The sequence below is a fragment of the Eurosta solidaginis genome, chromosome 4, assembly GCF_040869045.1.
Source record: "Eurosta solidaginis isolate ZX-2024a chromosome 4, ASM4086904v1, whole genome shotgun sequence".
Classification (NCBI taxonomy): Eukaryota; Metazoa; Arthropoda; class Insecta; order Diptera; family Tephritidae; genus Eurosta; species Eurosta solidaginis.
The window spans coordinates 88,911,799-88,921,276 of record NC_090322.1 but is presented as its reverse complement, the minus strand read 5'-3'; the positions used below and the strand labels follow the sequence as shown (position 1 = coordinate 88,921,276).

The following is a 9,478-nucleotide window of genomic DNA, read 5'->3' as shown; positions in this document are numbered from 1 at the left end:
GCCCAGGCCCAAAGATCGATGCACTATGCAATAAAATAAACGACTACCTCCCTGATCTCTCCAGTTTTTTCGCCTCGCGAAACCTGGCATTATCACCGACTAAATCTTCCGCGACCTTATTTACAACATGGACGTCCCAAATGTCGACCATTTTGAACATCCACGTCGATGGCACTACGCTACCGACTGTCCTACACCCCAAAATCTTGGGTGTGACGTTTGATCAGGATCTACATTTGGGTGAGCACGCAGCCGCAATTGTTCCGAGAATTCAGAGCCGTAACAAAATCCTCAAATCCCTCGCTGGCAGTACCTGGGGAAAAGATAAAGAAACGCTTATGACTACATACAAAGCAATTAGCCAGCCGATTACGTGCTACGCGTCACCCATATGGTCGCCAAGCCTAAAGATTACCCACTGGAAGAAACTACAGGCATGCCAAAATACTGCTCTCAGAATCGCCACGGGCTGTCTTCTTATGTCCCCAGAACACCATCTACATAATGAGGCGAGAATACTCCCCATCAGGGAGAGAAATGAGATGCTGACCAAACAGTTCCTGTTGAACACCCAGAAACCTGGGCATCCCAACAGACATCTGATTGATGAACCAGCACCGCCTAGGGGCTTAACGAGTAATTTCCGTAAGCATTTTGAGGAAATACGGCACCTGAGAACCCAGCCGTATGAAGCGACAAAACACAAACAGGTCCTTGGTGAACTCCATAAACAGGCGTCGGACCTTTATGCCGAGAATTGCCCGGTGAATCCAGTACTTAAAGAAAAGTATCCAAAACTCACGGAAGAGGAACGCATACTCCCCAAGGAAACGCGTGTCACTCTTGCTCAACTTCGTTCTGGATACTGTAACAGGTTAAACTCTTACTATCCAGAATCAACCCCGACATACAAAATGTATGCCCCGCTTGCAATGTGTCCCCACATGACACCAACCATCTCTTTAATTGTAATGTGGAACCAACGCCTCTGTTGAAACGGCAAGTTTCCTTGGACTCCCGTTAGAGGATATTGATGAGAATTTGTGATCGGTCGCGGCTACCCCTGTTGAAACGGCAAGTTTCCTTGGACTCCCGTTAGAGGATATTGATGAGAATTTGTGATCGGTCGCGGCTATTATTGACAATGCCCAGGTAGATGAGGCTGATAACGAAGAATCTGACAATGAATCCGATGCTGCAGATGATTCTGAGGAGATTAATTTGCATGCAGCTGAATTCGTAGCACGTGATAGTACCATATGGAGCTCACAGCCACGACTTGCACGCCAAACTAGGCAACAAAATATTTTGCGACAGCGAAGTGGGCCCGCAAGATCAACTGCTATGAAGTCAATAGTCAATACATATAAATGTTTTATGACTCCGGAAATGGTGGATATTATAGTACGCTAAACCAACAAAAAAGCTGAAGCTACATATGCGGAATTAAACGCAAAAACTTCCAGAGGCGGAACCAAAAACATAAAAGAAGGTTACTTTGAGCGAAATGTATGCGTTCATTGGAGTGCTTATTATGACTGGCGCTAACCGCAGCAAAGCCGAATGTGCGCCGGACTTGTGGTAGGTGGAAAATTGTCCATTATATCGTGCGTCAATGGGCATTAACCGCTTTCAGGCCATACTGTGGTTTATAAGGTTTGACGATGGCAACACACGGGAACAACGTTTGGTGACTGACAAAGCTGCACCAATATCCGAGCTGTGGACCATGATGAACTACAACTTTGAGCATATAAGCCAAGTGAATATCTAACGGTAGACGAGCAGCTCTTTCCATATCGTGGCTGCACCCGTTTCACGCAATACATCCCATCGAAACCGGCAAAACATGGCATCAAAGTGTGGTGGGTATGTGATGCCAAAAACGCATATCCACTGCATGGACAAATATATACTGGCCAAGCACCTACGGGACGGGAAACTAACCAGGGTGAACGCGTGGTAAGTCGCTTTCATGGAACCGGCCGAAATATAACGATGGACAATTTTTTTACATCCCTAAATCTACTGAAAATAATGAAGACAATTGAATAATTTAAATTTGTTTGCATATTTAGTTATAAGAAATAATCAATAAAATAATATTTTATAAAGGAAATAATAAATAAAAATTTCTTCAAAAAATGAGAAAAAACGAGAAAAAAAGCTACTGGCCACACCTGTACCCGGGTATAAGAAGTCGTAGGTGTCAACTTTGAAAGCTTATATCTCATCAATGCATGGACCTAGCATAGCAAATAAGACACCAATCGACGTAGATTTACTTCGTTTTCCTAGATCAAAAATATTAAATTTAGGAGCTACATCACTCCAAAGTAGCTACTGGCCACACCTGTACATGGGTATAATTCCTAGGGTTAAATTTTTGTAGATTGTATTCATTTTTTTGGATGCGTTACGACTAAGAGACTTTTTTTGAATATGTTAGTGATTTTTTGTGTTTTCTTCATTTTTATGAAATTTTCGCGATTTTAAGTTTAAGGTACCATTATGCGATCATACCCTTCAAAAAACGCGAGTACTCCATATATAGTGTAAGGAATACTCCTTTAGGAGTATAGGAGTGTTTCAAAACTAATCTGTATTCATACAAAAAATGTGCTCCAATTAACATTGCGATGCCCTAGGAGAGGAGTAGGTGATCCCACACTCGCTTTGTTTGTGAGTAATCCATAGAGTACATACGTGAGAGTACTTTCCAAAGTACTTTCACTGTAGTACTCCATGGAGCACCCACAGAGGATCATATACCAAAGTACTAAAGAGTAATTGTGTCGGAAAGAATTATCGGAGCAAATTTAATTTAAAATGAAAATAACTGAAGAGGGGCAAAACAACTTTTATATTTTATACTACGAATATTCTTATGTTATTTAGCATTTGCGTGAATAAAGAAACTGATATTTCTCTATAACAAAGTATGTATACATAAAACCAGTGCGCGGTTGCATTTTATCAAAGTTGCCATAGTAAAATTTGATTATCAGTTATTTGTATGCAATATTTTACTTTTGGCAACTCTGTTCGATGGTCATCGTGTCGTGATCACGGCCGTTAAAATACGAGCAACGATCGGCTGATGGTGGTCCGCAAACGCATTGCAAAGGAGTATTGTTAGAGTAATCCAACATGAAGTAATCCGACAATTTTGCATGGTATTGGAGATGGTTTTGGATATGGGAATGGTTACGACCATGGTACATTTACCAGGTAAAAGCACCAGAATTGCATTTTACATGTTTTTCATTCGAAGCTGGTTATAAAATGTCAAACCTTGTTTATGGCCCCTATTATGAGACAAATTCGATCTTCGACTTTGGTCGAAAGAGCTGATCGAACGAATTTTCATTCGGTATTACGACGCGCGTTCGATGAAGGCAAGCGTTATTGTGAATTTCGATAAATTCAAAAGTTCACAATAGCACATTTCCAATACTCTGTCAAATAAAATAAAATAAATAAACAAAAGCAGAACAAGTTATTAAATGCAAATATTAAAAATAAAAGTATGACTACAACGGAATTGTGGTTTGATGATTCGTCAGATGAAGAGGAAAGCTTACTGGAGCTAGCCAGAAGTAGAAGACGGGGGAGATGCTTCAAATCCTTTGGAAATGAATTCCACCACGTAAGTGTAGCTTTCTAAATAAGTTGATACATTGTTGAAATTATAAGTTTTGTTATAAATTTATTCAAAATTTCAGACTGTCCAAAGAAGCGTTCATGGACTTGTTGTCCAGTACAGATGAACTGCTGCAGCAATGCACAAGAGCCAAGTCTATTCCTAATATGTTTTAATTTTGGCAACAGTTCTCCGATTTTGTGCTCAGGGATCCTACCAACTACCTACAAATGCACTCGGACTTGCCCAGCCGACTGTGTCTGTGGTACTATCAGAGGTGTTAAATGTCTTGGAAAATTTTATTTGTGAAAGATGGATAAAATTGAATTACGAGGAGGCTGAGCTGCATTAAGCAAATTTGCATTTCTATAATGTGGAAGTTCCTTTGCTATATGGGGATTTTGTTCCATAATTGACACCAGTCTTTCGAAATGTTGTTTTGTACTCACGACCTTGAACCTCTATAAAATTAATTCAAATAGTTTAAAATTACTAGTACGTAGTAAAAAAGTAGAACATAAATACAAAAAACTAACATTTTAAACAATTCTTTTTCTATTCGATACAGCATCGACAACAAATTTCTATTCGCTTGAAAATTAGATACACAGCGAAAATTTCGACAGAGATGAGTTGTCATAATACCAATTTCAAATTCGATTTTCGATGTTCGATAGCCAGCGAAGATCGAAGATGGAATAATGCTCATAATAGGGGCCTATGAGACAAAATCGATCTTCGACTGTGGTCGAAAGAGCTGATCGAACGAATTTTCATTCGGTATTATGACGCGCGTTCGATGAAGGCAGGCGTTATTGTGAATTTCGATAAATTCAAAAGTTCACAATAGCACATTTCCAATACTCTGTCAAATAAAATAAAATAAATAAACAAAAACAGAACTAGATTAAATGCAAATATTAAAAATAAAAGTATGACTACAACGGAATTATGGTTTGATGATTCGTCAGATGAAAAGGAAAGCTTACTGGAGCTAGCCAGAAGTAGAAGACGGGTGAAATGCTTCAAATCCTTTGGAAATGAATTCCACCACGTACATAAGTGTAGCTTTCGAAATAAGTTGTTAAATTGTTGAAATTATAAGTTTTGTTTATAGATTTGTTCAAAATTTCAGACTGTCCAAAGAAGCATTCATGGACTTATTGTCCAGTACAGATGAACTGCTGCAGCAATTCACAAGAGCCAATTCTCTTCCTAATATTTTTTAATTTTGGTAACGGTTTTCCGATTTTGTGCTCAGGGATCCTACCAACTGAGCACTGGAAACGAAAATGCACTCGGACTTGCCCAGCCGACTGTGTCTGTGGTACTATCAGAGGTATTGAATGTTTTGGAAAATTTTATTTGTGAAAGATGGATAAAATTGAATTACGAGGAGGCTGAACTGCAGCAAGCAAAGTTGCATTTCTATAATGTGCAAGTTCTTTTTCTATATGGGGATTTTGTTCCATAATTGAAATCAGTCTTTCAAGCTGTTGTTTTGTACTCACGACCTTGGATATATATAAAATTAATTCAAATAGTTTAAAATTACTACTAGGTAGTAAAAAAGTAGAACATAAATACAAAAAACTTACATTTTAAACAATTCTTTTTCTATTCGATACAGCGTCGAAAACAAATTTCTGTTCGCTTGAAAATTAGATACACAACGAAAATTTCGACAGAGATGAGTTGTCATAATACCAATTTCAAATTCGATTTTCGATGTTGGATAGCCAGCGAAGATCGAAGATCGAATAATGCTCATAATAGGGGCCTATGTTTACATTTGTTATTTATTTACTTTTGATATGAAAGATTATTACTACGCAGTTTTTTAGATGTTTTGCAAATTTTTGTAAAAAAAAAAAAATTTTTCTTATGTTTTGTGTCTATTAAAAAATTGGAAAGTGTTGTTTGTGCAACGTTAGAAGGGAGAAAGCGGGTGTAAAGCTTTTCAAAGTCCTGCAAGAAGTAATTCTTTACTTTAGCTCACAACTATTAAAACTCGTCCAAAAATATCGGGAGAGGTGCCAAAAGACATGTTTTGGACCCAGGACCACGAATCCGAAATTGAAAATTTTATTTCTTTCCAGATATATTAAACAAACAAAATTGAAAATCTTCATGTGCTTGGTGTAATTTTGAGGGTTTTGATTACCCAAAAAAAAAAAAAAACCTGTGGGTAAAAGTGTTTTGCGCGGATATAGATTTGGTCTCCCAGGGTAATTTCTTATAAGCGCCCGAATGTAGAAACCCCCAATGTAGAAAGCCCCCAATGTAGAAAGCTGTTCTGCGCAAATATACTATGGATTCCACCCCCGGTTTCGGAGCGCTCCGGGGCCATTTTTCAGTTTTTTGGGAATATTTTTTGACCGAAATAAAATTTTTAATTTTCGCTTTTGAATTCGTCGTCTTGAGTCCAAAGCGCATCTTTTGGTACCTCTTCCGATATTTTTGGACGATTTTTTGCAGTTGTGAGCTAAAATAAAGAATTAGCCCGCAAGATCAAGGAAGAGGAGAAAATTGGAAAAAACTTTGTAGCGTTCAACTTCCCCAAAATGGCTTAATTTTTCACTCCATTTTCAGGCCCGCGGCCTTATGGTGGGAGCGCAGAGAGTAAATTTGATGCCCAACTCCACTCCATCGCTATTTTTACCGTCTTTCATGTAAATATTCAGTTTCCCGGATGTTGTAAGATAAAAAATTAAATATAATTTTACGTATGACTTAGCAGTGCTAATCAAGAGTTTGTAAAAAACGAAAGTTGTCTCATTGTCCCCAACCGCCATTCCTATAGTTATCTACCAAATTTCGGACAATACTTTCGCCGCTACAACGTGAACCTTTCATCTTTAGCATGAAGGAAAGGTAAGATAATATATGCTATTTGATTAAGTCCATTCTACATGTTTGTTTTTTTTTGTTTAAGTGACAGCGTTGAAGCGAAAGGCCAATACTTGGCACGGAACAATTGCAGCACACAAACGGATATGCATGATGTACCACAAATAAGCTATGAAACCCAGACGAGGTAAGTTCCCCTAGTTTCAGGGTCACCATTATTTTACAAAGAGCAAAAATATGGTATTCAAGTATACGCAAAACGGTTCTTATCAGGGCCACCACTAGTCAACAAAGAGAAAGAATTTGCTAAACAATAAAAAAAAAAACAGTTTACGAAGAGAAAAATTTGCTAGACAATTATGTTGTACATATTATAGATTTACTTTTGGATTATTTATATCATCCATATGATGACAAGAAAAAAGCTGGAGTATGACCGATACTGGAGCTGAAAACGGAAATATTCCAAACCGAACTTGGTATAAAATCCTCCTGGCTGGAGCCAGAAGGAAAACCCGGCACCGTAATTGAAGTCAGTACCACAACCGAACTAGTATCCAAAATTTAACCGATAGCAAAATCGGTTCCGAAGAGAGGGGGCAAAAGCAAAATTTGATCAAAACAACCGTGTAATTGCGCTGAACTCGAAAATGAAGTTTTGTTCTGTGGTATAGCGGCTCAATTTCAAATTTTAAACAGACCCGTGCTTTTTTTAATTAAAGAAGATTACATCTCAAGACATGGAGTACATATCCTTCAAAGAAATTTGCACCTCAAATGCAGCCACGATGAGTTTCCAACGTTAAACGTTATTATGTATATATGTATCTTCGATATTTATTAGTTTACTAAATTAATAAATTTTTTCCTTACAAAAATACATGAAATTTTAAAATAAATCAGTACCTATTCATGAACATACTATTAACTCAGCATTTTATATACAATCTCATCCTAAACTTTCAAAATCTCTTGAAGACAGTGACGTTAGCACTCATACATACATGTATTGAAAATAAGGTCCACTAAAAAAAACATTTAGCAATAGCGATAGCATTTCCCAATATCATTTTAATACTACAATATAACGACATTAGGCAGATAAAGTAAGAACTATATACTTCCTAAAAAGTTGTATCTCACTTTACATTTAACTGCTTTGAAATATAAATACATAATACATACATTAAAAGATGCATACAATACAAAACGGTCCCTTATTTATATATAATAAACAAAATTTATGTGGCGACCATTTAATATTTTTCAAATCAATTGGCTCTTGCACCATCGCCATAATGGAGAAATTTTACGTAAACGTTCGACAAGTTTGATGCATTTATCGGCAATATAATCAACCACTTCAATGGTGGTAAAACGACCAATACCAAACCTATAAAAATTAAACAATAAATTACTTTCAAATTAACTACACTCAGTACGGTAAGCTTGCATACCGTATGTGCCAAATCCTCATCAGTTCCAATCGCACATAGTACGTACAAAGGTTCCAATTATGCTGAAGTACATGCTGAGCCACTAGACAATGCCACATCCTTTAAGGCCATCATTAATGATAAATTTAATAAACCACTATACGTTTGCTCTGGATCACCATTACATATACCATGTGATAATCTTGAAGTGATGTGATCATATAAAGGTTTCAAGAAAAAAAATCTATATATTTCTTATCATATTCCATTTCTTTGAGTGCAAGATCACATGCAGCACCAAATGCAATAACAATAGTCGAAGGCGGAAAAGAAAAACCTTAGCTCGTTCAAAAGATATTATGAAAAAACCGAAAAATGACCCCGGAGTGCTTCGAAACCGGGGTGGGATCCATATTATTTTTGCTCATAATACCTTTCTGCATTGGCGGTCTTCGGCCGCGCTTGTAAAAAATTAACCTTGCTGGGTCCAACACCGACTTGGAGACCAAAACTATATCCGCGCAAAACACTTATGTTCACAATTTTTTTTGTGGGTAACACAAAATCATCAAAATCAAATAACCACATGAAAATTTTCAATTTCTTTTGCAAATATCTCTTGACAGACACAAAACATTTAACCTTCCGCCTTCAGGTTATTGTTGTCGAGGTCAATATGCGTCTTTAAACACCTCTCTCGATATTTTTGGAAGCGTATTATCAGTGTGATGCTGTCGTATAGAATTACCAAGAGTTGATGTGCTGCAAACGTTGAAGAAATGATTCAGCTGCTATATGTAAATAAATAATAACAGTAAATTAAATAAATACCATTTAAAAGTCAGCTAATTACCTTCATTTTCTGTTAAAAATGCGTTTTTCCTTCAGATTTATGAGCAAACCAACTTTTTCTTTTTTGTTTTGGCTTTGTTGACGAAAATTATATGTGACATTTTTCTTCTTCCATCACTTTTGACGGAAGAAATTGAAAGACCGATTGACAGTTTATGTTCGATCGGCAACAACAAAATACACAGGAGGGTTGTATTTTCACTTACGCTTCTACCTGGTAATTGTATCATGGTTACGACTATGGCGTTAGGGTTAAGGAAGTTTAATTAGACCTTAAAGCATCGAAACCCGAAAATGTTTTGCAAACGCGAGATCCCAGTATTTTTCAGGATCAGCTAGAAAGGGCTTTGCACTATTATAGCACAGTTTATGCCACCCATCGAATTTTTGGCCAAAGTTTTCGAGTGGGGTATCATAAGACGCGTATTAAAGTCTAGATTAAGACCTGTTGTTCTTGTTGTGCTAATAGTGCATCGCCACATTCAATGCCCTCTCACGGAAGTCCAAGGAAACTGGCAGCTAACACAGGGGCGGACCATGGGAAGATTAGTGTTGGTGTCATGTGAGGGCATACAGGACATACATTACGTACAGTGGCTCACAGCTTATTTCATGTAGTTTGAATTCAAGAATGTAGATTGTTACTGTGTGAAAAATTGTGACAATTTTGAAAAATTTTAGAGTGAGTTAAGCGGGG

General features: G+C 37.3%; 1 pseudogene; it reads right to left on the bottom strand.

The window, feature by feature from the left end:
• Positions 1–7,679: 7,679 nt before the first annotated feature.
• LOC137248602 (cysteine desulfurase, mitochondrial-like) overlaps positions 7,680–9,478 on the bottom strand; it is a 154,173-nt pseudogene continuing 152,374 nt past the window's right edge.